We start from the raw sequence: 19350 nt of genomic DNA, 5'->3' as shown, positions 1-19350 counted from the left end.
TTCAATAAATGAATAGAAAATAATTAAGCAAATCTATTTATATTGAAAACTATTATGGATGGAAAATTTGATAGCAAAAATTACTAACAAAACAAACTAATCAACATGGCCGAAATGGTCTATTGGCACCATATAGGCGATATTGCCCTTCAAATGGCGACTGTTACCAATTTTTAAAAATCTAACTAAAAGAGACGCGAAGATATTTGGCACAACTTTTTTGAATTTTGGGTCCTAAATGCTCTTCAACTTTGTACTTGTTTGGCTTTATAACTATTTTGATCTGAGCGTCACTGATGAGTTTTATGTAGACGAAACGCGCGTCTGGCGTATTAAATTATAATCCTGGTACCTTTGATAACTATATATACCAAAGGGACATTCAAAATCATAAGTCGAAAATAAATTGTTAACGACATGACAAAAAAACGGAAAAAAGACCAAAAGGCAAAGTAATTTATACAAAACACAACATATAAAACTAAAGACTGAGCAACACGAACCCCAACAAAAACCGGGGGTTATCTCAGGTGCTCCGAAAGGGTAAGCAGCTCCACATTAGGCACCCGTCGTTTTGCTAATGCAAGTTTAAACCCGATGATAAGTCTAATTAGGTAGGTCACATTCGAGGAAAACAATCTTGAAACTACAATATTTCGAGAGAAACTTTATACAACAAGAATAATTAATCAGGCAGTATCTAGAAGAAATTCAAATTTGGCTTGAATCGTCAGTCATCTTTCCCCTATACTGATGATTGTATTCTTTGTGTTTTTTTTGTTGGTAAAACGTATGGTCGATCAAGAGTAACTGTACACAGCGTTAGCCGTTCATAAGAAAAAATATTGTTTTAAAGCTATAGATGAATAAAGGCAACAGTAGTATACCGCTGTTTAATTGTCATAATTCGATTTAGCAAAAACAAATCCGGGTAACAAACTAAAACCGAGGGAAACACATCAACTATGAGAGGAAAACAACGGTACAACAAAAGCAAACGCCAACATACATAGAAACAGACTGTCTGATAACAACAGCCATATTCCTGACTTGGTACAGGACATTTTAAGAAAAAATGGTGGGTCGAACCTGGTTTTATGGCTAGCCAAACCTCCCGCTTATATGGCAGTGTTAAGAATATCGCTAAAATGACAACACTACGTGACAGGAATACAGTACAAACAAACGAAAGAGCACTCAGCACAGATACATACGTAAATAAATAATATAATAGTACATTACAACTTGTAAACCGCAGAATAACAACGGACACCTGCCATGAATTTACGATAGCACACCAGGACACCACAATCGAAACAATAACTGCGCGTCACATGAATGGATGAACGTTACAAAAAGTGACGTATTTTTTGTGACGTTTATATTATCACATGCACTGTTAATGACGTTCCTATATGAACTAGTTTGTAAAATATGGTAACAAATATCTAAAGATAGTAATGAACTTAATTTGTATTGTTTGCATGATATTCATCCTAATATTGTTTGGGTTTAAAACCACTGTTGTTAGATTTATGCACTTTTATTACGAATTCCATCACGGGGAAAACTTATTTCCACAAGTGATATTTAGTTTTCCTCTCGGAAAAAAAAACTTTTCTAAATATTCGTTTCCACAAGGAAAAACCCTAGACATTTTCTTGCAATACTATTTTCTCAAAGGAAGTTAGTTGATTCAAATTTTCATTAAAGGAAATCTGGTTCATTAAACATTGTGTTGAAGAAATTTCAAACAAACTATTTCTTAAGAGGATTTTTTTGTGCATCATGTTACCTTTAAAGAAATGAGGACCAAATATTCCCTTTATGGAAATTTTAAAAACAAAATTTTTATTTTTACATTCTCAGAAAAGTATTTACTTAAATTTATAGAAACAAAATTATCATTCGGATCTCTGCTGATTTTTTCAGTTTACCTAAAATATATCAATTGGCTTTTTTGTGTGTTTTGTCCCCCCCAAAGTGTTTGATATTTCAACAGCCAGTCAAAAAGTCAATATTATATATATCATGTATGTTTTATTGTTCTAGGTAAATATATAATGGTGTATTAAAAACGTTTGATATGAAAAGATAATTTCCCCTTTATTCTTATTCAATGTGAAGATGTTCCTTCTGCTTTTTACACTATTTAGGAACATAAAATCCTTTCTTTTTTTGTTGGGTGTTGATCGGTTAATCGCTGTCTCATATATATACCCAGCATAAAAATTAAAAATGCAGCTAAAAAGAATCGTTTAAGCCTGTGATCTTCAAAATATTTAAGCAGTATAAACTATCAAATGATTGCTTTCAGATGTCCACAAAGATATGAATCTGTCAGATATATCAATAATAGTTTCATCTTTCATATTTACATTAAGCTTTCAAATTTACAGCCTCATCAAAAAAAAAAAAAAAAACATTTTGAGGAAAGATACAATACGAGTCAAATATTTTTAAGGTTAAGGCATTTGTTCACATTTAAATTTACCAAAAAATGTACATGTGGTACATATTATATGTAATCATCTATATTATAAAATATGTCTACCATGACACGCACATATTTGTAGCATCACACCAAGTGAGACATACATTTAAATAAATATTTTTGAGACGGTCACCAAATTTATTATACTATTCATTTATAAATATTTATATATGTCGTGTTTATTCTTTCCACATGATGGAAATGTCATCAGTTCTTCAAGAAGAAGCAGTAACTTTCACGAGCTTCTTTTTTCCACTTTTCCCTTTACTATATACAATCGTCAGCATTAAAAATTGACAAAAAAATAATCCTCGGAGTTCAGTATTTTTGTGATTTTACTTTTTTCCAAAACCTTATTTTCCGAAGAAAAGTTAGAAGTATGTCCAGTACACGATGTAGTGACGATATCGCCGATATTGCCAACTTCGTTCATGATTTTATACCTGCTTGCAACATTGTCTACATAGTCCCCTTTTCTGTCTACAACGTTGAAATCGCCGACATCGTCTACATCGTCCCCCTTTCCTGTCTACATCGTTGACATCGTTGATATCGCAATGTTGACAACATAGTGACGACATCGTCTACAGCTTCCCCTTTCCTGTCTACATCGTTGACATCGCCGACATCGTGATGTTGACAACATCGTGACGACATCATCTACATCGTCCCACTTCCCTGTCTACATCGTTGACATTGCCCACATCGTAATGTTGACAACATCGTAACGAAATCGTCTACATCGTCCCCTTTTTCTGTCTACATCGTTGACATCGCCGATATCGTGATGTTGACAACATCGTGACGACATCGTCTACATCGTCCCCCTTTCCTGTCTACATCGTTGACATCGCCCACATCGTGATGTTGACAACATCGTGACGACATCGTCTACCATGTCGGCAATGTCAATCATGTAGAGACATCATCATCATCATCATCATCATCATCATCATCATCATCATCATCATCATCATCATCATCATCATCATCATCATCATCATCATCATCATCATCATCATCATCTTCTTCGCGATATTGTCAATGTCAACGATGAAGACAAGAGTATGAAACGATATTGACAATGTTGTACAATATCGTGTCGACATTGTCTACTCCGCGATATTGTCAATGTCAACGATGTAGACAAGAGTATGAAACGATATCGACAGCGTTGTACAACATTGTGTCGACATTGTCTACTTTGCGATGTCAACAATATCGGTACTACTTTGTACACTGGACATGAATGATTAACATGGACATGAATGATTAACGAAAAGGTATCCGGTTTTGGTCCTATTGTTAAGAATTTTATATATGACGTCATAATCAATGTAAACAGAGAACCACTATCTTCCTAGTTTTAAAGTATAGTTTAATCAAAAACATACTAATATAGTCTATACCTAAAACAACGAATAAACAAAGTCGTCTTATTACTGATCTTTGTGCAAAAATACGTCTAAATGCTCCGAGGAGAGTTTTGAATAAAGGCAGCGGCTGTCTACATAACAAGAACATGGAAATTCATAAGAGCAACTGTTGCAAATAGAAAGTTAACGATATTGATATTGAGTTTTCGTTTTAATATGAGGCAGTTGTTATCAGTGAGAGATGACGAATTAGGACGAAAAAGTAATCGAAATACGGAAACTTTTCCGATGATGTTAAGGATTTTAGTTATGACGTCATTTTTAATGTAAACAAAGAAACGCTTACGTCAGGTAAATTTTTTTTTCATATTTCAGAAAGATTTAAATATAGATGTAATACTTTATATATTTAAACGACGCAGATACATGGTCGGCTTGTAATTCTTAAAAGATACTGAAATGTGACTGATTGATCAGGTGAGTTTCCAAAGAGAACACATTTTGTTTGCTATATAAAATCGTATGTTGAATAAGCTCTAGACTTATTTTAAGATGTAAGGAATTTATTGTTTAACTGCCAATGTTCTTTCGGTAACCAAAAACAACAAATTTGCGGGACACCATATGATGCTCCTTTCTATTTTACGAAAAGTTCTCTGTCAAACGAGACCAGAAGAGATAAATAATACCGGCAAAGATGTCTGCGCAAAAGCAGAAAGCTGAAAAAATTTTGATTGTTTTATTGATTTTTGTTTTTACTGAATCCTCATCCTTACAAAAGTTGTACCGAAGATATTGTGGGTGAAGCCTAGTTCTACAGCTAACTAAACCTTCCAACTTGTATGACAGTTGTTTATAGCTCATTTATATTGACAGAATACATACCATATCGAACCAATGACAAATCGAACAAAGACAACTCCGACCAATTTTAAGTCAACTCGGATCGGGTTGAAGACAACTCGGGCCATTTATGAAGGCTATACAGAGTTGAAAGATTACTAGAACCACTTATGATATTTTCATTGCATTATTCCAGCTAGAAAGGCAGAAATGTGAAGATGTTTCTGTTTTATTAATTTTATGAATGCATCGTTTCATTTTATGGAGTTTTCTTATAAATGTATAAAACAGTAATTTAGGATCGGGGGATATTTCAAAACAAAATATACAACTTTCAGTTACTATTTCAAAGACATGATACAATCAATTAAGTCATTAATAGGCAATCAAAAACAAGTATACTAATTTAGTTATTTTCCATGTGATAATGAGATGATCAGCCATATTGATCTTGTTTGGGATAAAATAATTGTATTATTGTAAAAACAAACAAGCTCATTTAAATGCATCAATAGAACTTAAACAAAGTATGACCAAGCCGTCGATATGAATATTGCCGAACACAATTAAACGAGTATTGTTGGTCAACCTGATGTTGTTCAAGTCGGCAATTTAAAATAGTCAGTGAGGGGAACTGATATGGTACATAACTTTTGAGAAAAGTAAAATAAAAGAAATAATTGAGTGGTCCGAGTTGTCTTTAACATACCATAAAAAGGAGGTCCGCTTTGTCTTTGAATCTGATAAGTATAAGCGTCCTTAAATGGGTCAGTGTTTTAACTGGTCGAAGTTGTCTTCCAAATTGGTTCGAGTTGTCTTTCATACTGGTCCAACTTTTCTTTCAAACTGGTCCGAATTGTCTTTAAATTGGGTGAGCAACCAAAACAGACATAATAGGTTAATGTGGCAATAAGTGGGATCTAGCAGCAAAAACTGTGTAAATATACATCACAGATATACAACACAACTGACTAAACAATTCAAACACACATACAACAAAATCTAACAAAAAAAAAACAAACTATCATAAGCAATTGGCTTATAATATAGGCGTGTGTGCACGTGCTGAATTTTCTTTAGATGTGTACCTTGACTTTTCGAACATTTGCTTGTCAATGCTTTGTCTTCCGGGTCACCATTGTTGGTTCTTGGAGCTAAAAAAGAATAAAGAGACATTTGGAAAAATACCGAAAAAATAAAACAACACATCAACAAACAAAAGTGTGAAATTTTACATTGCCCTTGATAAATAAAGTAACAAAACCACTGAACTATTGAACCCTCAAACCGAAAATGTTAAGCGTATTTGAAATTTTTTTATCTTTCGATAAACATCAGAAATATGGTGACAAAGCATTTGTTGATGCCGTTGTTACCATGGTAACGTGTCCCCTTGTATTTTGGCTCAAAATATCATAATGTTGAAGTAGACAAATTCCAAGCAGTTATCATGCACACATTACAATGTTGATGAATATTGTAACATTTGTTTCATTTGAGGGTTTAGCTAACGCTTTGACTAAAATAGATTTGGCTCGTTTAATTTTGTTAAAAATGTTGACAAAGTATTTACTTTAACCTGTTGACTTAGTTGTTTATTTTTATAGTGATTAAGATTATACCACAATGTTGACTACTGTACCTCAGTTTTTGACATGCAAAACCTATTATGTCTGTTTGTTTTGGTCACACATTGTTATCAAAATAAAGGAATTGTATTCGAATGTCATACAAGTGAGAGGTTAAGCTAGATATAAAACCAGGTTTAATCCACCATTTTTTACATTAGGAAATACCTGTACCAAGTCAGGAATATGACAGTTGTTTTCCATTCGTTTAATGTGTTTGAGCTTTTGATTTTGCCATTTGTTTCCGTTTTGAATTTTCCTTGGAGTATGGAATTTTTGTTATTTTACTTTGACAAAAATATAAAATAAATCATGAAATTTGAACCACACAATTTACCGGAATGATTTCTGTGGTTAATAGCAGTTTAAAAAACACAAATTTTGATCTTTGAGAAGCTTGATTCCTCTTCATTTTAGTATGTGATTAAAACGTTCAGCTGATTTTTAAAGAGTTAACCCCCTTTAGTGTTCTGTACCCCAATGAATATAACAATTAATAAGTAAGATAGAAGATACAAATTCATTCTAAAAAGGGAAAGTAGAGACACTTATTAACATAAAGGAATATTCTTTGTTTTCAAGAAGGTTAATTAAAGGCATTTTGCTTAAACGGATTACACACTTTTGCATCCGCACCTATTTATATTGAGGTTATCAATTTAAATTATTGCTGTTGCCAAGTAATATTTTTTAACAAAAGGTTTGGGATTCAGGTTGCTAACATGGTTGCTATAAACTTCATTTTTGTTATTTTGTAAAATAATTTTCACCTTGTTATCAAAATATTCCACAAACTGTTACAGATGGGGGATGAACATGAAATGCTAAACAGTTGCGCATAAAAAAAAATTCAGTTTGACACAAAGGTCAAATGTCGTTGATGAATTTGGCATTTGAGCTTGCGTCTTTTTGTAAGATTTTGTCGAAATTGTAACAATTAGACGCAATCATTAAATAAACAAAAATGTTCAGAATGATTATTGCGTTTATTTGGTAACCAGGTTAAATGTGAGAGGGTAAGTGTACGTTCATTATTGTAAGAATCGACCCTTACTTGATTTAAAAGTACTTAGCAACATATATGGGTTCAGAACAATATCAACTATTATATAAATCCTTATTGAAAGATAAAGGGGTAAATATCGTCACCAAAGATTTAGTTGCTATTCTCATATAGTTGGAAAATGCCTAGCAACCATCAACTAATCCTGCCAATAGACACGAACGCCATGCAAAAAATAAAACAAAAGATAAACGGAAGTACACCGATATATATAGAGAACATCTGAAAGGACATAAATGATATGAGAATCAAGATCAAGCTAGTGATTATTTTTAACAAAACATTCAGATTACTCCATAGGTCGAGATTTGAAAAAAATGTCAAATAGTCGAAATCGTCAGTCGGCTTAAGCTTCTTATATGAGGTATTGTTCTGAAAAAAATATTTTCCTGGTTTTGAAATTGTTTGCTATTATCTTGAAAAATATAACAGATAGCGATACAGTGCAATTGTTAAAATGATCAACGAACACGATCGACAAAATGGTAAAAATGGCAAAACTCGTCGGTCAACTCCTGAAAGGATTTATTGTCCGTGATGGCAATTTTCGCCTATCTGTGTGACTTTGTGGAATCTATGACAGATAGAAAAGGACAAGATAATAGCTAAATCATCTGTAGACTCCTAATTAGTAAAGGCTCAATACAAAGTACAAATGCATTGAAATACATAATATATGACTGACAACAATAATATCAATATTAGGTTTTATCTTACCTCCTTTACATTTCTAGGGATATCATTGGTTAAAAGCGACCGCGTGGAGATCGTGTATATTTAATATTGGGTCAGTGGGCGTGTTTGATTCTAGTACACGGTTAGTAGTGATGTTACGTCCCTTTATAGAAACAACATGACTTTGATGAAATTCTGAAACATTTCGCACAGACAAAAAATGAAGACATTGATGATAAAAGATTGACAATAAACGCAGAAAACACATTAAAAACTAACAAATTGCATTCGCTGGAATTTATATTCACCAATGGAAATAGGCGACTTGATCACTTTAATAGGGCACTAGTCTAAATTCCACATGTTAGATAGTCGGTAAGATAAATTATTTACAAGTGTGCTAGTGACCTAATACGATATATAAGGAGTCAGTAAATTCAATATGGGTTCGAGCTTCGCTCTCATCCCATATGAAATATATTGACCTCGTATATATCGTATTAGGTCACTAGGATACTATGTAACTCATGTTATATAAGATATGTAGATATAAGAAGATGTGGTATGAGTGCCAATGAGACAACTCTTCATCAAAGTCACAATTTGTAAAAGTAAACTATTAGAGGTCAAAGTACGGCCTTCAACACGGAGACATGGCTCACACCGAACAGCAAGCTATAAAGGGCCCAAAAATTGACTAGTGTAAAACCATTCAAACAGGAAAACCAACGGTCTAGTCTATATAAAGAACGAGAAATGAGAAACACTTATGAACCACATCAACAAACGACAACCACTGAACATCAGGTTCCTGAGTATACGGAGTATATATCTCCCAATTGATACGATATTCCCGGGCTTGTGTTTCCTATCATGATTTCCTTGATAGAGGATTGCTGCTCACAAGGAAGCTATTAAACCAAGAGTTTCAAATGGTGAAGTTGAAGTCATTCCTTCGTTAATTTTACGGACGCCATCACGAGTTGGTTGACCGTTATGGAATAACCGTTTCACAGATGATATCGGATATGTTCCTTATGTCGTAACTACAATACCCTTCCCTTTTCACGAATGTGACTTACCGAATTAGACTATTTACCGGATTTGTAATAACATAAGCAACACGACGGGTGCCACATGTGGAGCAGGATCTGCTTACCCTTCCGGAGCACCTGAGATCACCCCCAGTTTTTGGTGGGGTTCGTGTTGCTTAGTCTTTAGTTTTCTATGTTGTGTCATCTGTACTATTATTTGTCTGTTTGTCTTTTTATTTTTGGCCATGACGTTGTCAGTTTGTTTTCGATCTATGAGTTTGACTGTCCCTCTGGTATCTTTCGTCCCTCTTTTTTTTCCCTGACTTAGGACAGGTGCAAACAAATGCAGCAGGTTTAAACGTTTTAATAGGCGCCAACCTTCACCCTAACCTGAAACAATAGTGTAACATCACAACATAGAAAGACTCACTATAAAATATCAATTGACAAAATGCCGCCAAATAAAATAACGCACATAAAAATAAAAATAGTTCTGTTGTAAGGTATACATGGAGTACAGAAATATTTAACATGTAATATACTTTTATTTTTGTGTAACATCATTTTCGACTTTTAACAATTCAATAAATATAATAAGAACACATCTAAAGTATTTGTTAAGATCCACTATTAAATAGTTATTTAGATTTTGCGTTTTAGTTTGAATTGATGTTCTAATGCTATTGTATCAATTTTGTGCAAAAATACCAGGTGAGCCATACAGCATTCTTGGAGCCTCGAGATTTACGTTTTTGGTCTCAAACTTGAAACTTCAATAAATGAATAGAAAATAATTAAGCAAATCTATTTATATTGAAAACTATTATGGATGAAAAATTTGATAGCAAAAATTACTAACAAAACAAACTAATCAACATGGCCGAAATGGTCTATTGGCACCGTATAGGCGTTTTTGCCCTTCAAATGGCGACTGTTACCCATTTTTAAAAATCTAAGTAAAAGAGATGCAAAAGATATTTGGCACAACTTTTTGGAATTTTGGGTCCTAAATGCTCTTCAACTTTTTTCTTGTTTGGCTTTATAACTATTTTGATCTGAGCGTCACTGATGAGTTTTATGTAGACGAAACGCACGTCTGGCGTATTAAATTATAATCCTGGTACCTTTGATAACTATATATACCAAAGGGACTTTCAAAATCATAAGTCGAAAATAAATTGTTAACGACATGGCAAAAAAAAAGCGGAAAAAAGACAAAGTAATTTATACAAAACACAACATATAAAACTAAAGACTGAGCAACACGAACCCCAACAAAAACCGGGGGTTATCTCAGGTGCTCCGAAAGGGTAAGCAGCTCCACATTTGGCACCCGTCGTTTTGCTAATGCAAGTTTAAACCCGGTAATAAGTCTAATTAGGTAGGTCACATTCGAGGAAAACAATCTTGAAACTACAATATTTCGAGAGAAACTTTATACAACAAGAATAATTAATCAGGCAGTATCTAGAAGAAAGTCAAATTTGGCTTGAATCGTCAGTCATCTTTCCCCTATACTGATGATTGTATTCTTTGTGGTTTTTTTTGGTAAAACGTATGGTCGATCAAGAGTAACTGTACACAGCTTTAGCCGTTCATAAGAAAAGATATTGTTTTAAAGGTAAAGATGAATAAAGGCAACAGTAGTATACCGCTGTTCAATCGTCATAATTCGATTTAGCAAAAACAAATCCGGGTAACAAACTAAAACCGAGGGAAACACATCAACTATAAGAGGAAAACAACGATACATCAAAATCAATCGCCAACATACATAGAAACAGACTGTCTGATAACAACAGCCATATTCCTGACTTGGTACAGGACATTTTAAGAAAAAATGGTGGGTCGAACCTGGTTTTATGGCTAGCCAAACCTCCCGCTTATATGGCAATGTTAAAAATATCGCTAAAATGACAACACTACGTGACAGGAATACAGTACAAACAAACGAAAGAGCACTCAGCACAGATACATACGTAAATAAATAATATAATAGTACATTACAACTTGTAAACCGCAGAATAACAACGGACACCTCCCATGAATTTATGATAGCACACCAGGACACCACAATCGAAATAATAACTGTGCGTCACATGAATGGATGAACGTCACAAAAAGTGACGTATTTTTTGTGACGTTTATATTATCACATGTAAATTTCTTAAAATAAAAAAGATTTGTTTTATTTATAGACACGTACAAGAATATTAAATTGGGATTGAGTTTGTAATGGTGTTATTTTTTGTATTTTCTAACCATGACAGAGAGAAACTTTAAACATCAATGTAAATCAGCTATTATAATACATAATCTACAGACATGTAAATATGACCGAGATCAGTCATTTGACTCCTAAAACAAGTACTTCCTCTTCAGGACAAATTTCTACAATTTTCGTGTTGCAATGAAAGCAATGTTAGAAAGAGTAAACTGAAATCAGCAATAATGTTGAACAAAATAAGATCTACAAAACCGTCAATTGACAATCGGCTCATATAACCAATTCAGTCATCACTAGTAGAAAGATTTCTTCTGAAACGGTCATAGTGGTCTGAATAAATCTTAATGGCTTATATATACTTTTGCTTGAAATAAGGGAGATAAGGTGCTACTACAGGTTTACAAAATTCAATTTCGGTATCAACTGCTGAGTTACTTCACACTGATTCCAAAAATATATGTTTCAATGTACTTTTAAATGAAATCAATGCATCAACTGGATTCTTCCGGCGGACATTTTCAATGTCATATGTCTACCAACCTAATGCAAAAGACCACCTGGCTTTATCATGTATAAATAAGAATTTATAACAAAGGTTAACATCTATAACGTCAAATTTACCTTCGACTTTGAAGGTCATAAAGAAAGGACCTCAAATCAGAAGACTCTATTAGTCTCTACTGTACATGATTAATGAGCTATATAACTAACATTAGAGCTAATTTTAAACATTATAGTGTAGAAAACCCATTTAAAAGTCAACGCATTCTTTTAACCAATACATATATGTTACCATGGTTACGACATGTCGCAACTATCTTGTTTAGTTTCTTAGGAAAAGTAAAAAATTCTAATTTGGAACATGACCTTGACCTTTATCTCATTTTCTTTTTTTGGTGGACCAAGTGCCTCAAATCAAAAGGCTCTAGGCGTCTATAGCTCATGGGTTGCCAGTTACAAATAACTTTCATTCATATCAAATACAGAAGGGAATAACTCTCATACGGAATCTCTGTATCGCTTCGATCAAAATTTTCTTTTACGGTTGTGAATGAGTAGACATAATTAGAAAAACTGTGTTCGGGAAGATACCTCTTTCAAAGTAAAGTGTCCGGATGAGCCGTGTCAGTTTCAACGTGCATTAACTGTTCTATATGATAAACAAAACAAAAAAAAGAAACAGCGCAAGAAATAAATTGGCGGAAGAAAAAAAATAATTATCAGAACAAAATCAATAGGTCTTTCCACGGAAAAATGATAATCAAAACAAAATCAAAAGGCCTATCCATGGAAAAGTGGAAAGACCAAATCAATTCTTTCTTTTGGAAATTTTGAATTTGTTCTGGTTATCATTATAATTAGGTCTTTCCGCTTCTCCTCTATAACCGTAAAAGTAATCAACAATTTTTTTTTCCAAATGACTCGCTATGTCCGAACGGAGTTCTATTCAATTTTGAAGACTCCATATAAAAGTTATTACCCCTTCAGAATCTGTTTTTGCCATAAGGGATATATTGATGTATCTCATGAACCGTAAGAGATAGAGACCTAAAATATTTGTATTTGAGGTCCTTTGTTTGCCTAAAGGAACTTGAGGTCAAGGTCAAAGGTCAGGGTCATGTTCTAAATTTTAATTTTGATTGTTTCGTTTTTCGTAAGAAACCGTAATAGATAATGAAAAATGAATTATATAAAATCGTAAATGAAAAATGTTGGTCAAAAGAGTACGGTGTCATTAAATATGAGTTTTCTCCCTTGGAGAGTTTAAAATAAGTTGTATGGTGATATAACCCATAAACCATAAAAAGTAGAGACCTTAAATATTTTGCTTTGAGATCGTTCTAAAATGACTTATACGTTAAAATGTCAATTTGACGTTCTAGATTTTGACTATGGTATAACTTCATACTGATACATGAAAAAGCCAAAGGACCTTTCACATTAGGCTGGGAGACGTACGACATTAACAAATGTCAACCGTAACTGACCTTGGGTAAACCAGAAATTGTAATTTTTGCACGTTTTAATGGAGAAGTACCTAGAAATCATATATTTCTTAAATCGGCATGAATAATTTATCATTTGAGATCAGAAGTGACTTTCTGCAAACCGGAAGTATCAAATGATGTCCCTTATTTCAGGCAGAGTATAAAAAAATCTTATATTTTTAGATTCAGTGTGAATTTAGGTACCATATATGACCAGAAGTGACCTGTTCTTAACCGGATGTAACAAATTATCTCCCTTATAGATAAAAGCATATATTTTTGGAATCAGTATGAAGAAACCTATGATTTGTCGCAAGAAAACACTTTGAGTAAACCGGAAGAGGCTTCTGATCAATGATTTAGAAAGTTAATGGTAGAAAGACCTTCTCTGAATAATTGGTTTTTAATTTGGATATACTTTATTGTATGTTATAAATCAAATATGCGAATTTTAACATGGATTTGACAGTTAATGCTCCTTCAACCTGGTCATAAACTAAGTATATATGATTTTAGCTCGGTTGAAATGAAGTACTGTAATTGGTTTTTTTATGGAACGGAAAAATGCATACTTCTGGAAAAAAAAAACCTAGGACGTGTCAATGAAAATGTCAAAAGATATGTCCTAGAGTACATCTAAAGGCTTGATCAAGTTTGGTTTTAGGACTCTGCTAAAACATGTCTTAAATTGTAAACGAAGCTAGTAAGTAGACCATTTTAATACCATTTTGATGTTAGAACGAAACAAAATACATAAAGAGAGACGTATACAAAACATATTAACAATTGTTATGCTTTTTGGATCTATAATACTGAAGAAATGAATTTGGCGATTTTTTAAGGTAAACGCGTGGCTCAAACTGAAAGGGATATTTTAGTAAGATTAAATAGGTTGGTTTCATGTTTTTTCCTCTTAATTGTAAATGCATTAACTTTCCTCGTGTGTAATTGCAAATACACTTTCTGCGCCATTGAGTGCCTAATTTTGACAATTTTCATAGAAATTGGAAACATAGTTTGAGGTTATTTTACCTAAAAAGAACATTTGTAGATCTACAATTAAGGTACAATTGCTGCAATCGTTAGTCGAATTCTTGTAGAAAGTGTTGCCATTGAACAACGACTTACCATATTCTAATGAACTACAATAGATAGAGAGAAACTTTAATCACTAACAATTATCAGATAGGCAAGATTTACTTGAATGCTTCTTTTAATAATTTTATTGGGGTGTAAAAGCGTTTACCGAAGCACATTTTGTATGAATTGCGGAAGCGCTTTATTCTAAAAATGTAAGCACAATCAACGCTTTTACAACCCTATAAAATTATAAAGAAGCATTCAATTCTTACTATATTTTTATGCTACAACCATGAAACTATAAGAGCACGTGCAGTCATACATTTTTTTGCAGCTGTAATATTTTATACAGAAATAAAATTTGACATTGGAGTACCTCACGATTGTTGTCAGCCAATGAAATTTGCAAATTCTGATGAAACATAAATCTAATGTAATTAATTATGAATAAGTGAAATGACATTGTTCGTTGACTACTATGTGAGTCATAACAGAAACATCAAAATAAATCCATTAATGTTGGATGTACAAAACACCGAGACACGCCGCACACCAATGCAAATTCACATTCAGTATAACAGTCATATTCGGGAATATGACAATGATGGTATTGAAAGGCAATTTTATAATTATTTGGACAACAAACGATACGACACAACACATTATTCAACCGAAACCATAACAAAAACATCAAAAATAAATACATGAATGTTGGATGTACAAAATACCGAGACACGTCGTATAGCAATGTAAATTCACAAATTCACTCTCGCTATAACAGTCATATTCGGGAATAGGTCAGGTTCGGTACTTAGCAGACAGACGACATAGATGTTAAACCACAATCTAAGACGACGTCGTGGTAAAAATGTCATTATTTAGTTTAGACACAGACACATCCTATACATCAACCAATTCGTGATGGTGTCCATAAAATTTACGGAGTATCATTTTCAATCTTTCCTCCTCATAACTCTGTTGGAGCAGATTTCAGTAATAGTTATACACCGAGGGATAGGTGTGTCTGGATAAAAAACCCCGTCGGCCGGAGGCCGGAGGGGTTTCTTATCCAGACACGCCGTATCCCGAGGTGTATAACTAACTTACACCCCATTCTAAACCCTATATTTGTTAACATTGATTATTAAATGAAAAAAAAAAAACAAAAAAAAAACTATAGCATATTTATTGACAATATCAAACCATGATTTATAAGAATATTTGTTTTATTACATGAAACCCCACTAGTAACCTTTCTTTGGTTATCTTCGTTCAAACTTTGACAAGTGAGTATATTTTACAAATGTCAAAGTTGCTGTTTTGCATATTCCCGTTAAATCCATGTGCTAATATGGATCAGCAGGTCAAGGTCGACTGTTTTGTGTATTCTTATTACAAACAAAAAATACATCATGCACCTGATATACAGTTGTCAATATGGACGGGTATAAGACGGACGACATTTTGTGGCAAGCGTTGGATTGGTGGAAGAGACTTAAGATAAAGGCAATATTATAACCCAAAGTACTTACCTGAATCAGTTTAATAAAGGTAATCATAACTGTATTTTATATCTTACGATTTTATCAAAAACAAAAGTCCCCCCCTTCTCGAGAATAAACAAACATTCATATTCGAACATACTAAGGGATAGGTGTGTCTGCATTAGAAACCCGAATACCAGACACGCTCAACATACAATATTTAATATTGAGGAACTCCCTTTTTTGGGGGGGCAATCAGGGGCTGATCCAGCCGGGGGTTCCCAACTCAAGAGAAAAAGGGGGGAGGGGGGTCCAACCCGCGGAACGCCCAACCCCAGATCGGCCACTGGGTAACCGGGGGGGGGGGGGGGGGGGGGGTCCGGGAATAAGAATCCCCATTTTTTTTAAAGATCAATGCTTTAGAATAGAGACATATGACTGGGATAAAAAAAAATACCTTCAAGCAAAAGAGTATTTAAAGGATTATTTTTGTATTCCATATAGATGCTTATTGGAATTTCCTAAAATGTGTTTTTTTTCTTAATATCATGAAACAATTTGTAGTGAACACTATTAGTAATTTCTTATGTTCATGCTATTTAAAAAATAATCAATTTCTTTTGTTACGAATAACAATGGACTTTGTTTGCGGGATGTAGAAGCAGGGGTTTCCAGAAACCCCGCTCGTCACACCCTGTGGTCAAAATCCATTGTTATTCGTAATAATAGATCTATTCAATTTACACTTGTTTCAGAAATAGAAACTAAGAAGTATAACAATAGAACTGGGGTGTAAGCGTAAGGAGCACACTCCTGTATATGAAGTCAGTATAGTGTGAACATGCACGAGCATAACGTATTTATTGAAATATGTACACACCATACGACGGAGCAGAGGGTATGTTTGGAAATTGATAATTGGGAAGTTGAAATCATCCCGTTTGTCATAGATTTTAGTGTGAAGTCGTCCATCTGTGTAAATATTAAGGAAAAGATAAAGGTATGAAGCAGTCCTTCTTGTATAAGTAGTATCCTTAATTTCCATTTCACTGGGATATATGAGATGCAAGAACTGACTGAAATATGGGTTATTAAGTGATAGGACATCATCAATATATCTGAAAGTAAAATTAAAAAACTTTGCAAGGTGCTTTTTCTTTTTGTCTTTTAGAAGGTTTTGAATGGATTCTGCTTCATACGAGTACAAAAACAAGTCGGCCAAAAGGGGTGCACAATTAGTACCCATTGGAATACCGACTGTCTGTCGAAATATTAATCCTCCAAACTCAACAAATATAATAGAAAGCGAGAGCAATTGTAAACAGAAAGAATTAAGTTAACTTTAAGATTTACTTTGTGGTAACGAAATAACTGACTGAATGATTTAGCAGAAATACATAGAATCGGTTAATTGAAATCCAAACGTCACTACAAACACGGGCATAGCGAACGAGTTGGGAAATATACATTTTGACAGTACATTGAGAGGATTATTAATTCTTAAACGAAAAACTATCATCAAGATAAAGGTACGTTGAATTTTCAATAAAATGGAATTTAACGTCGATTTACTCTTTAATATTCTTTACGAGTAACAAAGGTGATACTGTATATGGAACGAAACTTATAATTTTGTCCTCCAGACTTACTTTTCGTTAACCCAAGACTTATCATTGGCGATCATTTTTGCTATTTTCAAGTTTCTCTCTACCTATTATAGTTTTCAAGATAAAGGGCAAAAATGAATATAAATGGAAAAATTCGTCATTTAAGGGCAATATTTCTTATAAGAAGTCTAACTGTTTTGGTGTAGATAAACAATAAGTTGATCTCAACATTCAAAATATTCATTGCGGTTTTCAAGATAATAGACAAAACTTGCATTTTACACCTTTGTTCCATGTTATGCCATTCCGGCCATGTTGGTTGGCAGGTGGGGTCATCAGACATATTTATTTAAAATAGATACCTCAATAATGACTGCGACCGAGTTTAATTAAATTTGGTCCAGTAGTTTCGGAGCAGATCGGACGACAACGACGAACGACTACGAGATGACGACGGAAGACGGACGCCAAGTAATAGGCAAAGCTCACTTGGTCCTTTGTACATGTACAAATGACATAAAGGAATATATTTAAATGAGTGAAGAGAAAGAATTGAATATTCAACTACATGAAAAAACAGTTTCTAATTTGCCGTCTCAAATTGGCAATAGGCCTAAGATAGAGTGAAAAGTAATGTAGTAATTCTGAGAAAAGTTTATTGGAGCAATTTAAATTTCCTTTTTGCAAAACATTGAATTCGCGTCTCTTCCTTGACAAATCATCAAAACATCTATATAACAAAAGTATATTACCTTTAATTTTGATGAGAATAACAACTACCGCAACTGCAGCTATACAAACGGAAGCTATAAACACGGTCTTTGCTATGCTACTCGATATCTCTCTTAAAAAAATATTGGTGTTATTATAATTATATTATATGAATTCAATATTTCATAAAAGTCTCACCACTTGTAGAACATAAAACATTCGAATGCATTTATAAAACATAGCGTATATTAAAACTAACACTAAATATCAGAAGCTTAAATACTAAAACATATACAAGTTCCAGTTTATTAAGAAATATGAGAGACTATTAAATGAATCATTACGTATAAGTACAATATTCTACATCATTTTAAAGCTAAATAGTTATATTTAAGATTTGAATTACAATGTACATCATCATTTATATATAAAATACTACAACAGGTTTTATCAACTACCTGACAAAGTTCTTCATTTCCAAATAAAAATACAAACTTTAAATATAAATGTAGGATTCTGAACCCCGATGGTACTCCGAACCACGATGGTCACGCTGAAGTGCGATGGTTGGACGCTGAAGTGTGTTTTTGATCTCGCTGAAGCGAGATGGTGGTAAGGTGACGCTATCTTGTTAATAGCTACACTGAAGTGCGGTGCGATGATATACATAAACTATATTTTCAAAACTTTTCATTGGGGTGGGGGGTGACTGTGTGTGTTTTTTTTTGGGTGATGGTATATAAGGAAAAGTTTTCGATATTGTTTAAAAATGACGAAATCATTAAACAAGAGAATCGCTCACCTCTATTTCAGAGGAGAAGATTTTTAAATGTTAGCAAACTTGATGAACAAATTGTGTAAAATTGTCTTTAAAGGGGGGCAATAACTCCTTAAGGGGTCAATTGACAAATTTGGTCATTCAGCTTTTCTGTAGATCTTACTTTGCTGAACATTATTGTTGTTTACAGTTTATATCTATCTATAATAATATTCAAGATAATAACAAAAAACTGCAAAATTTCCTCAAAACTACCAATTTAGTGGCAGCAACCCAACAATGGGTTGTTCGATTTGTCTGAAAATTTCAGGGCTGATAGATCTTGACCAATTGAACAGTTTAACACTGTCAGATTTACTCTA

The 19350-nt window shown here is 33.4% G+C and overlaps 1 long non-coding RNA gene across 1 annotated transcript in view; it reads right to left on the bottom strand.

Annotated features, from left to right (window-relative positions):
- LOC127720737 (uncharacterized) overlaps window positions 1–18284 on the bottom strand; it is a 34444-nt gene extending 16160 nt beyond the window's left edge. Inside the window, exons 1-2 of the long non-coding RNA XR_007990974.1 lie at window positions 18252–18284; window positions 5802–5867 (exon numbers count right to left, since the gene is read on the bottom strand). This is a non-coding gene — a long non-coding RNA (uncharacterized LOC127720737). The remainder of the gene's footprint in view (window positions 1–5801; window positions 5868–18251) is intronic.
- Window positions 18285–19350: the final 1066 nt, after the last annotated feature.

Source organism: Mytilus californianus, unplaced genomic scaffold (assembly GCF_021869535.1).
Source record: "Mytilus californianus isolate M0D057914Y unplaced genomic scaffold, xbMytCali1.0.p SCAF_11, whole genome shotgun sequence".
NCBI classification, from domain to species: domain Eukaryota; kingdom Metazoa; phylum Mollusca; class Bivalvia; order Mytilida; family Mytilidae; genus Mytilus; species Mytilus californianus.
The sequence above is the reverse complement of the archived record's forward strand: the minus strand, read 5'-3'. Positions and strand labels throughout refer to the sequence as shown.